This window comes from Mustela nivalis (assembly GCF_964662115.1).
Source record: "Mustela nivalis genome assembly, chromosome: 3".
In the NCBI taxonomy this organism is placed as follows: Eukaryota; Metazoa; Chordata; class Mammalia; order Carnivora; family Mustelidae; genus Mustela; species Mustela nivalis.
The window spans coordinates 157,833,709-157,843,271 of NC_139022.1; the positions used below are offsets into that span (position 1 = coordinate 157,833,709).

Consider the following 9,563-nt stretch of genomic DNA (forward strand, 5'->3'; position numbering starts at 1 on the left):
GTAAATTAGTAAGATCTGAATAAGATCTTTGGCAGTGTGGACTGGGTTGCCTTTATAATATCGAGGTAATCAATAAGATATAGAAGGAGAAACTGCCACTTAGCTTCTCAGGGATGTTTGCAAGCCTTTCTGATCACTGGCTCTCCGAACTCTAGCTTCAGAGAGGACTGAATCCTTTTCTTGTTTGTTTGATCTGACTCCATTCATTAATGTTCTATTAGTTGAAATCCAAACAAAACAAAACAAGAAAAACAAACTCTACTAAGAAATAGATAAATTAATGTTGGGAGGAGAAACAGATTTCTTATTCTGTTACCTCTTTGAATCATTTATGTTTTTTGATTTGCAGAAATGTTTCAGCAAAATTTAACAGCATCAGTGGTCTGTATACAGAACGGAGGAAGAAAAACTCCTACGTCACTTTTCTGAACTATAGAATTACATTAGCTTTAAAATTTGAGAACTTACTTCTCTTCGCTGTATAAAAGTTTAACTTCTCATAGTTCACCTCATAGCAGTTAAGAACATACCCTCTGTCTGTTCAAAATGGTCCCATTCTCCATCTCTTTTGCCGAAGCATGACCCAATTAGTATAGCTTTAACTTTTACTTTCTTTTTGATAAAAATATTTATGTAATATAATTGAAAGTGAAATTAATTGATAGCTTGAAACCTTTGTAATTTACTCTATTAATTGTAAAAATTTTGTCTGAAACATAAGACTGTAGGCAATAGGGTTAGATCCTGATGTTTTATGTGGTCGAGGCACAAAAAATATATATTTAACTCTCAGGCTGTAGACATTTACATATTGGTTAAAGGTCTTATTGTAATTTACTCACTGAAGAACTAAACAACATTTAATATATTTTTGACAAGTATTGCTCTTGCTTGAGAAAATTTTATGAGAACATTTGATTTATTTTCCCTTGTAAACCTTTTATTTTGGATGGAACATACAAGACTCAGCTTATTCTTACAGTACTTTCTCTGCATGAATGACTCTAAGGGCTGGACCAGAAGACCCTAAACCACACTTACACAGAATGACTGGACTAGTTCTCCCAAGGAACATACAAACCTCTGCCTGCTGATAAAGGAGGATTACCCAGCAGTACACAGGATGGAAGGGACGAGTATCAAGCCTGTCTCTGTGCCAGCAGGTGAATTGGTTGTGGCTCAAGACACTAGGCAGAATAAAGAGAGACTGATGCTTGGGACTCTGATTCAGGCAGACCCCTGAGTTGGAATCTATGGATGAGAAGTGTAATGCAGTCCCCAGCATCTTTTGCCATTGCTTGGCTGCAAAGGTGGCTCCTGGTTGTGACGCACTTAGACAGAGTCAGTTTTCAGTAAAGGGGGTCCTGTTGGAACATGATTCTTCCATGAGCCATTCAACACCTGCACTACAGAGATGTCACTCAAAGACCTGGAAACTGAAACACCACAACTATACATATTTTTAACAGCAATCGACTCTCAACATCATGTTCACATTAAAGCTCTGGTTTTGAAGAGCCAGGGCACATGAGGGTCTACAAAGGGATATTTTGCAACCCTAAACCCCCTTCCTTGGGATCCACATGTTCACAGTGACAGCTCTGTCAGTTAGCTCCAAATCAAACCAGCCAAATATTTGAGGAAAACATCTGAATAATTGTGCATATCCACACCCAAAGAAGAGATAAACATGTTCGGTCACAAAGTTCATTAGAGTCTACTCCAGGATCCAGTCCACCTTTCTTAGAGAGGTGAGTGTGTTTAGGTTAATATCATATATTTGAAGAATTTAATTTGCTGAATCAAATTTGAGTTAACAATAAGTGTGAGTGTATGTGTGTGTGTGTGTGTGTGTTTTGCTTTTAGTTGGCTCATGCTGAGAAGAACCAGGACAGTCTATAGAAACTCCCCACTCAGAGAATGTAGAGTCTCCTCCTACAGGAAAAAAAAAAACAGGCAGGTAGCAAAGAGAACAATAAAAGATTCCTGCATCACAGGGAGGTCCTGTCACAGCAGCAATAACCCTGGACTCGGAATGGGTGGGGGAGGGGGTAGTGTGGAGGGAGAAGCTGAGTGTCACTCGCCTAAACAGCTTTACTTTGCCCGTGTCCGGTCCATGGCCCACTTCCAGCCAACTGAAAGAGACATTGAGACTTTGTGATTACTTGGTATTGGTTTTATTGTTTATCATGTAAATTTTACAACTTTGGATTATGGGAAAATAATGCAATAGTGAATTTTGACTTATTGTTAACTCAAATTTGATTCAGCAAATTAAATTCTTCAAATATATGATATTAACCTAAACTAATTATCTGTGGACCTGCACTTTATCCCTTCTTCTGGGACCTCTCCCAACATTCTGGTCTTCTGGTCACAAGAGACACAGCTGCCATTCCACAGTGAGGCTGCTGTGCTGCCCAGATGAAGAAGTAAAGCTCAACCCAAGAAACAAACTTTGCAAGTCCCTGGAGCAAGTCTGCACAAAAACGTCGCCCACCCCAAGATCAGAACGGAGGAGGTAGTTTGGCTATGTTGTGGGCCCTTCCAACACCTCAACAGTTAAATCAAGGATAAAATCACATGGGTTGATGTCCAGCCAGCTGACAGACCAGGTTAGGTAGGGAGTCACACAAAGGTGCATTGTTCTTCTCCGTTTGTTTATTTTAAAGAGTTAAAGTTGCGGGACATTGCCAAAACCATGTTTCCATGCTTTGAAATCCATTGTAAAGAATATAGTGGGCAGATAGTGGCAAACTGAGCTATAAACTGCAAGGTTGGGTGTATCAACAGACATCCTCATTCCTTTCTTGTGTGCAATATCAGTTTCTGGTTTTGACTTTTTTCAGCTTTACTGAGGTATAACTGTCAAATAAACCAGAATAAATGTAAAGTATACAACATGATGATTCAATGCATGTAATCCTTGTGAAAGGACTCCCACAATCTAGTTAATTAACACTTTTGTGTGTGTGTGTGAGAGCACTTAAGTTCTACTCTAAGTAAATTTCAATTATACAATACAGTACTATCAACTTTAGTCACGACGTTTATGCATTAGAGCCTTAGAACTTATTCCTTTTAAAATGTCTGTTGTTCTCATGGAGACTGTCACCACTTTGAGGGGGATGTCCCAAGGTAAATATGAGTGTTGACTGAGAGATGGGGGGAATAGGGCAGCTTGGTAGTAGGAAGCTGAGAAGCTGGGCTACCAAGAGGCTTGACTTTTCTGTCGGTTCAGTGAGTCAATGTAATGAAAAATGGCTCCTAGAGCATAGCTAGTCTTAACATTGTCAGTTTTCTGGGTCAGCTTTAGCATGTTGTTCCCCAGAAACATGAATGCTTGCAGTAGGAAGCTGACATAGGGGAAATCCAAGCATACATATAAAAGGGTCGTTCTGTGGATGAGTCTCAATTGTCTAACACATACACTTGATTGAAGTTTCAAAGTCTCCAACCACAAGACTGCCTCCTTTCTCTGCATTGATAAGGCCAAATTTGGCTTCAAAATCATGGTGGTAGGAAAATGCATAAAAATTGAAGTTCTTTACTTCTTCCATTTTGCTCACTTTGTTTTAAAGGATTTCTGCCCTTCTGTCCACACACAACTCTTGGAGGCTAACCCACCTTCTGTCCTCACAGTCCATATGTTGTTTCAGCATGTTCCTGTTCTCCTTTGAAACTAGAGACAAACCAGGGCTGACCAACTCCTTTCTACCTTTAGTAGATTCTTTTTTATAACCTCCCAACCTCTTACCAACATTGATACAAGACCCTGTACATGTAGAAATGGAGATTATAGGTTGTGTTAAACATCTGGAATGCTGTTGTGCTACCAACTGGGCATGTCAGAAGGGTTCCCTTAACTCTTAGAAGTAAGATGACCCAAGTGGATCTTGCCCCCAAATCCAGCATGCTTGTATTTATTACTTCTTCCTGGGGGCTTTAAAATGCTAAGAAACTGTGATCTATGTTGAAATACCTTCACCTATCCCATTCACGATGGAAACATAGCCATCTCCTATAGGGAAGGAGACACCTCCAACACTTCTTTCACCATGGGTCTCTGGCGGTTGCTTCTGAGCCTTTTCTCCTAGTAATAGGTATAAATTTGCTGTTCTCATGAGAAACAAAGAGGTGACCTTCTGGAAGATAAAATGAATTTCCTGTTTAATGTTATCTCTGTTGCTCTCCCAAGATTATGAGAATAAGCAGAAAGGCCTAACTTCCGTGCTTTGAAGTTTTTATGGGTCAAATTGGGAGCTTCTCTGGGCCACTGTGCAAACTGGAAGATGAATGTGTGGGTACAATAATTCCCATGCCAGACATGACCCTGTAGAGAACTTCATGACCACTTCCAGCTGTGGGGAGATTGGTGTGGGTGCACTGGACCCCCCTGCCCCCACAGCCACCTTGATGATGCTGAAGAAGCCCCGGATGACAGAGACCACTGTCTCCTGAGGTACACCACATCCATAAACAGACACACAAACAGGCCCAGAGGTGATGCTTTCTTCATCATCTTCAGGCTCCCAAGGGTGCCTTAGTTAAGATGGCATACCTAGTACATGACAGAGTCCACATGAGTCCACAGCTTCTTTCTCTAATTCAAACGCACTTTATCATTTCATTTTCACTATTGTTTCCAAAGCCTTTTGACAGAATTCAGTCGTAGCAGAGGTACTTCCAAATTTCTTTACCCAATAGTTGTTCAGATCTCTGGTTTTCCACATGAGCCCTGCATGACCTCCTTTGTGCCATCCACGGTTGTCCGTGTCATTCCCTTGGTGCAAGGAGGTGGAGGCTGCTTCTGGTTCTCCTGCTACATTCCCTAAGTGCACTAAATTTTAAATGAAGCAAATTATCCTTAAATTAAAGATACATTTTGACAACATTTTAACATATGGAAATATTTTAACATAATAGACACATTTTTGTGTATAATGTTAATATAATTCCAATATTGAAACATCACACACAAACTCATAGTAGATAATATACCAAAGTTGAGTAATCTTAAATATCTCACTATGTTTTATTGACAAATTTTTAAATTATAAAGTAAAATCATATGTTTTAATTCACTCTTCTTCTGTTGCAAAGAATTCTACCTTTAACTATCCAAACTTAGGCCAGGCTTCATAGATTAAATGCATCATCTTCCACAAGCCCTCACTTTCAACAACAACTGCAAGTCTGAGGGTCCCTGGGCAACAACCAGTTCTGACCAGCTGGCTATAAATCAGAGAGTTTTCACCACCTCTTCATGTTGGATAATTTGCTAAAACAATTTACAGAACTCAGGAAGAACTAAACTTATGATTACAGTTTTATTATAGCAAAAGGATACAAATCAGAACCAGCCAAAGGCAGAGAACATAGTGCAAGGTCCTAGAGGATTCCAAACACAAAACTTCTGTTGTCCTTCTCCTGTGGAGTCAGGTAACAAACCTCTCAGCACATCACTATGTGATAACACACAGCATTGCCAACCGGAAACATTCACCCAGGCTGTATTGTCTAAGGTTTTTGTTGGAGTTTCATTACTTGTAGATTGCTGATGGAATCATTAGTCATGCTATTGAACTGAAATTCAAGCTCTTCTTGGCTGTCTAGAGATCTGACTGATACCATGTAACACAAAGCCCTAAGCCTCACATGATTGGTCTTCCTTTCTGGCATGGCCAACCTCTATTCTGAGTTATCTCCTTAGCACAAACTATGCTGGGCCCAGTACACCCTGAGCCACCTCAGCATAAGCCATCAGGTGTGCTTGAAGCCCACCATAAATCACAAAGACAATCCTATCACCAAGGACGTTCCAACGATGTAGAGGTTTCTTCCCAGAAACTGGGACAAAGGCCAGCCAAATTTGTTATTATACCACCACTTACTCATAACCAAAAATAAATTAAAAACTACTTTTGTGATCTTCTACTATAAAAACTGAGAAACAAAATCAGTTCACACTCATATGGTAAGCCATCCAAACACCACAGAAAAGTTGGCTCCAACACTCTCTGCCAGTGAAGCTAGAATTGTCTCCTGGAAATATTTTTGGAAACATTGTAGCACACGGAAAAAATGTAGAATATTTTCCTGCCGAGTTCACTGGATAGCAGGCATTAGAAACAATGACATTTTGAAATTTATTTCTAAGCATTAAGCAGGATTGCATGTTTGGAGGTAGAGGTATATACTCAGGAATGACCCCATGGGCCAGCTAATTCTAAAAAGAAATAATTTCTATGTATGCCTACTGAAAAAATTCAGACCAAAATCACACATAGATACTTGAGAAGCTTATAATAATATATGATATTATATTTTCTGTGACCTAGATATAGAGGAATTATGTCTCTGTATTATGGAATCTGATATAACAAAGTGCTTTAGAATGCCATTTCTGAAAGCAGCTTGCCTGGGTTCATATACTTTCTCACTTACCAGGTGTGTACCTTGGGAAAGTCAGTTAACTTATGGTGTTGATATTAACAATATTCTTTTTAAAAAATTGTGAAATTGAGTTAAAGGGAATTCGTGTGAAGTGATTAAACAAATTGAATTCACCACAAATATTAAATTAATGGGAGCTAATAGTAGTAATAGCAGGGGTGGTACCACTGATATCAGAACTTTCAGTGTAATTTCTTTTATCTAAAATACAGGATTTTTTCATCTAAAACTTAGGAATATTTTTATTCAAAATTAAACATCTAAAAATATGCCTTTAAAATAGAGGAAACAATAGTTTTGTTTGGAAGACATTTTAAAAAATATGTTTAGAGGGAATAAAACTCCAGGTTATGCCACTGGTTGAAGTTTTTGATAGGTCAGCAATTGTCCCACAGAAGGCAATGAGAAAGGAGTCAAGACTCATGCTTGATAGTGAGGTTTTGAGAAAGGGATCCCATCCCCTTTCCCCCTGTTTGTAGTACCTGAAATGCCTCTATTACAGCTCATCTAATATAGCTAAGAGATCACTTCCAAGTAGTGAATAACAGCCTTTGCTTGTTTATTCCTGGTTGCTGTTGACTTTGTAAGGACTTTGTTTTGATGAATACAAGTTTGTCCCACTTTGAAACCTCCTCTTAATAACACAGGGCCTAGAGTAGGTTTCCTTTCATCCTCTAGTCATCTAGAGTCCATTTTCCTGATCATATAGCCAGTCCCTTAACTACTATATAAATAAAGGAGCTATATAAATCCATAATCTTACCATTGTCATTACTATTTATACTTCTGGTAAAGGGAGAAATTATCATTCTTAATTCTGTTGGTTTAAGGGACATATTTTTTGTTTGTTTTTTGTTTTTGTTTTTCAGCCAAATAAACCTATCACTGGTCACAATGTAGTTGCCTTCCAGATTGAAAGTTGGTTCTCAACTTTAGCCATGATATTTGTTGGGACTTCTCTAATAACTGATTATAGAGAAAAGGGGTTTTTGTTGTTGTTATTATTGTTGTTGTTTGTTTATTTGTTTTAACTCCTTTTGGGATCCTAATGGGATCAGGTAACTTCTAAGAAAGAATTAATGTCGGGCCAAGGGCATGTTAACTCCTTATGTGACCACTAATATTAGGGATCATGCCTGATGCACATTCTTAAATATGTCATTTCCACCTGATGAGGTGAATCTTCTCTGTTACAATACTATTCTGATGTAAGCCCTGAGGTGATGAGTATTTCAGACACTACTTAAGCCCTTAAAAAGTGTTATAATGTGCCTTTCCTTATATTCTCAAAGAGAGTACACCTGGAGTCAGCCTCGGATAATTTTTCCAGTCATCACAACTAGATGGTACTTAATAGGCCTTTGCTAAAGGCTCCAGTCAGCATAAGTGTGTATTGCTGATACCTCTAATGTCTTCTGATTGTCAGTATTGTATATGGTCTTGCATTGTTTATCTATTACTATCCAACAAATGATCACAAACAGAGTTGCTGAAAACAACACACAATTATTATATCACAGCTTCTGTGGGTCAAGAGCCTTGCTACTACCGGGTTCTCTGTGCAGGGTATCTCGTAAGACTGTAATTAAGATGTTGGCTCAGGTGGGAGTCTCAAATGAAGTCTCATCTGGGAAGGGTCTGCTTTCATGTCCGTGTCATTGTTAGCAAAATTCAAATCCTTGTGAACTGCTGGAATCAGACCCTCAGTCCCCTGCTGGCTGTTGGCCATAGGCTTCTCTCATCAATTTGTTGCATTGCCTCACCAACTTGGCCACTCACTCTGTCAAATCCAACAAAGGAGAGAGAAGAGGCAGAAGTCTTGAGGTTATACAGCCTAAGTGACAGGCTTTTTTGCCATATTTTATTGATAAGAAGCAAACCACAGTCTCCATCTAAAGGAGAGAGATTATAAAAGGGCATAAGTACTAGGAGGTGGAGATCATTCGACATGAAATAAGATTCTGCCAGCTACGTTACCGAAAGATCAGTGGAGTAATGGCTCTCTGAACCTCCAGGGAACCTAGTGTCACTTAAGTCATCATTTAAATTCAGATCTTTTTCAGTTTTGTGGATTGGCCCTAAAATAATACCTAGATATCTGGAAACCAGATAGTTGGGCCAATCTTTCTGCATCCTCTTTTGATTTGGGAACTGGAAAAGAAAAGTAATCATTTATTTTTGACTAATTGAAAAATCTAATTGTTGTAGCCCAAGTAATAAATAAGAACATTACTATTTGTCCTGGGTCCTGTAATTCACTTACATTAACCAGTCTCCCTAGTAGTTATATCAATAATCAGGTATTTTAATTCATTCTCTCCTTAATGTTCGGGTTAAGATATCAACATTATATTATCAATATAATGAATAACAATAGTTTTCAATCAAATCAAACCTAAGTTTTACAAGGTGGTGTCAATACACACAAAAATTTAAATGTCCCTGAAGGAGAACAATAAATGTGTAATTCACTCTATTTCAAATCAAAGCAAATTGTCTCTGATGTGTTTCTGAAATAGTGTTAGTTAAGGTTATCACAAATACCATTCTTCCTTAATGGAGTTAATTAGTATCTTATCAGGTACAGCTGTTGGTATTATAGGCATCCCTTTACTGAATACTTGAGGGTCTGCAGTTAATCTACAGAATCCATCAGCTTTTCTCAAAAATCCTACTAGTCTATTAAACAAGAAATTTTTAGGTATTCTGATGTCTACGTCATCATAGATACAGTTTATCATCTATCTAGTATATCATTAATTAAAACTGAAACTTCTGAATGTCTCCCATGTAACCAACATTGTTTTGAATTAGGCATTTCAGTGGATTTAAATAATTCTTAAATTCCCTTATAGTATACCCAGCCAAAAGAGGATAAAGAGTCAATTTGGATAAAATCTCTTCCCTCAATATTTGAGGAAAAGAAGAGTACCCCATTTAGATATCACACATTTCAAACAATATATTCTGGGGGGTGTGCCAAGATTTGACCTCATTTCTTGTTTTAATATACTCTTATCCTTGGAAAATTGTTTTTTCTATATGGTTGATGACATATGTGGAATTCAAGAGATTGCCATATTTCACATAAACATATATTTAAAAAG

At 38.1% G+C, this 9,563-nt stretch overlaps 1 pseudogene across 1 annotated transcript; it reads right to left on the minus strand.

Moving 5' to 3' along the window:
- Window positions 1-3,208: 3,208 nt before the first annotated feature.
- Window positions 3,209-5,898, minus strand: LOC309860969 (ectonucleoside triphosphate diphosphohydrolase 6-like; annotated as a pseudogene). Its single transcript has 4 exons — window positions 5,895-5,898; window positions 4,701-4,840; window positions 3,983-4,145; window positions 3,209-3,775 (listed from the first exon to the last, which is right to left on the minus strand). The product of its transcript is annotated as an ectonucleoside triphosphate diphosphohydrolase 6-like (transcript).
- Between the last annotated feature and the right edge of the window lie 3,665 nt (window positions 5,899-9,563).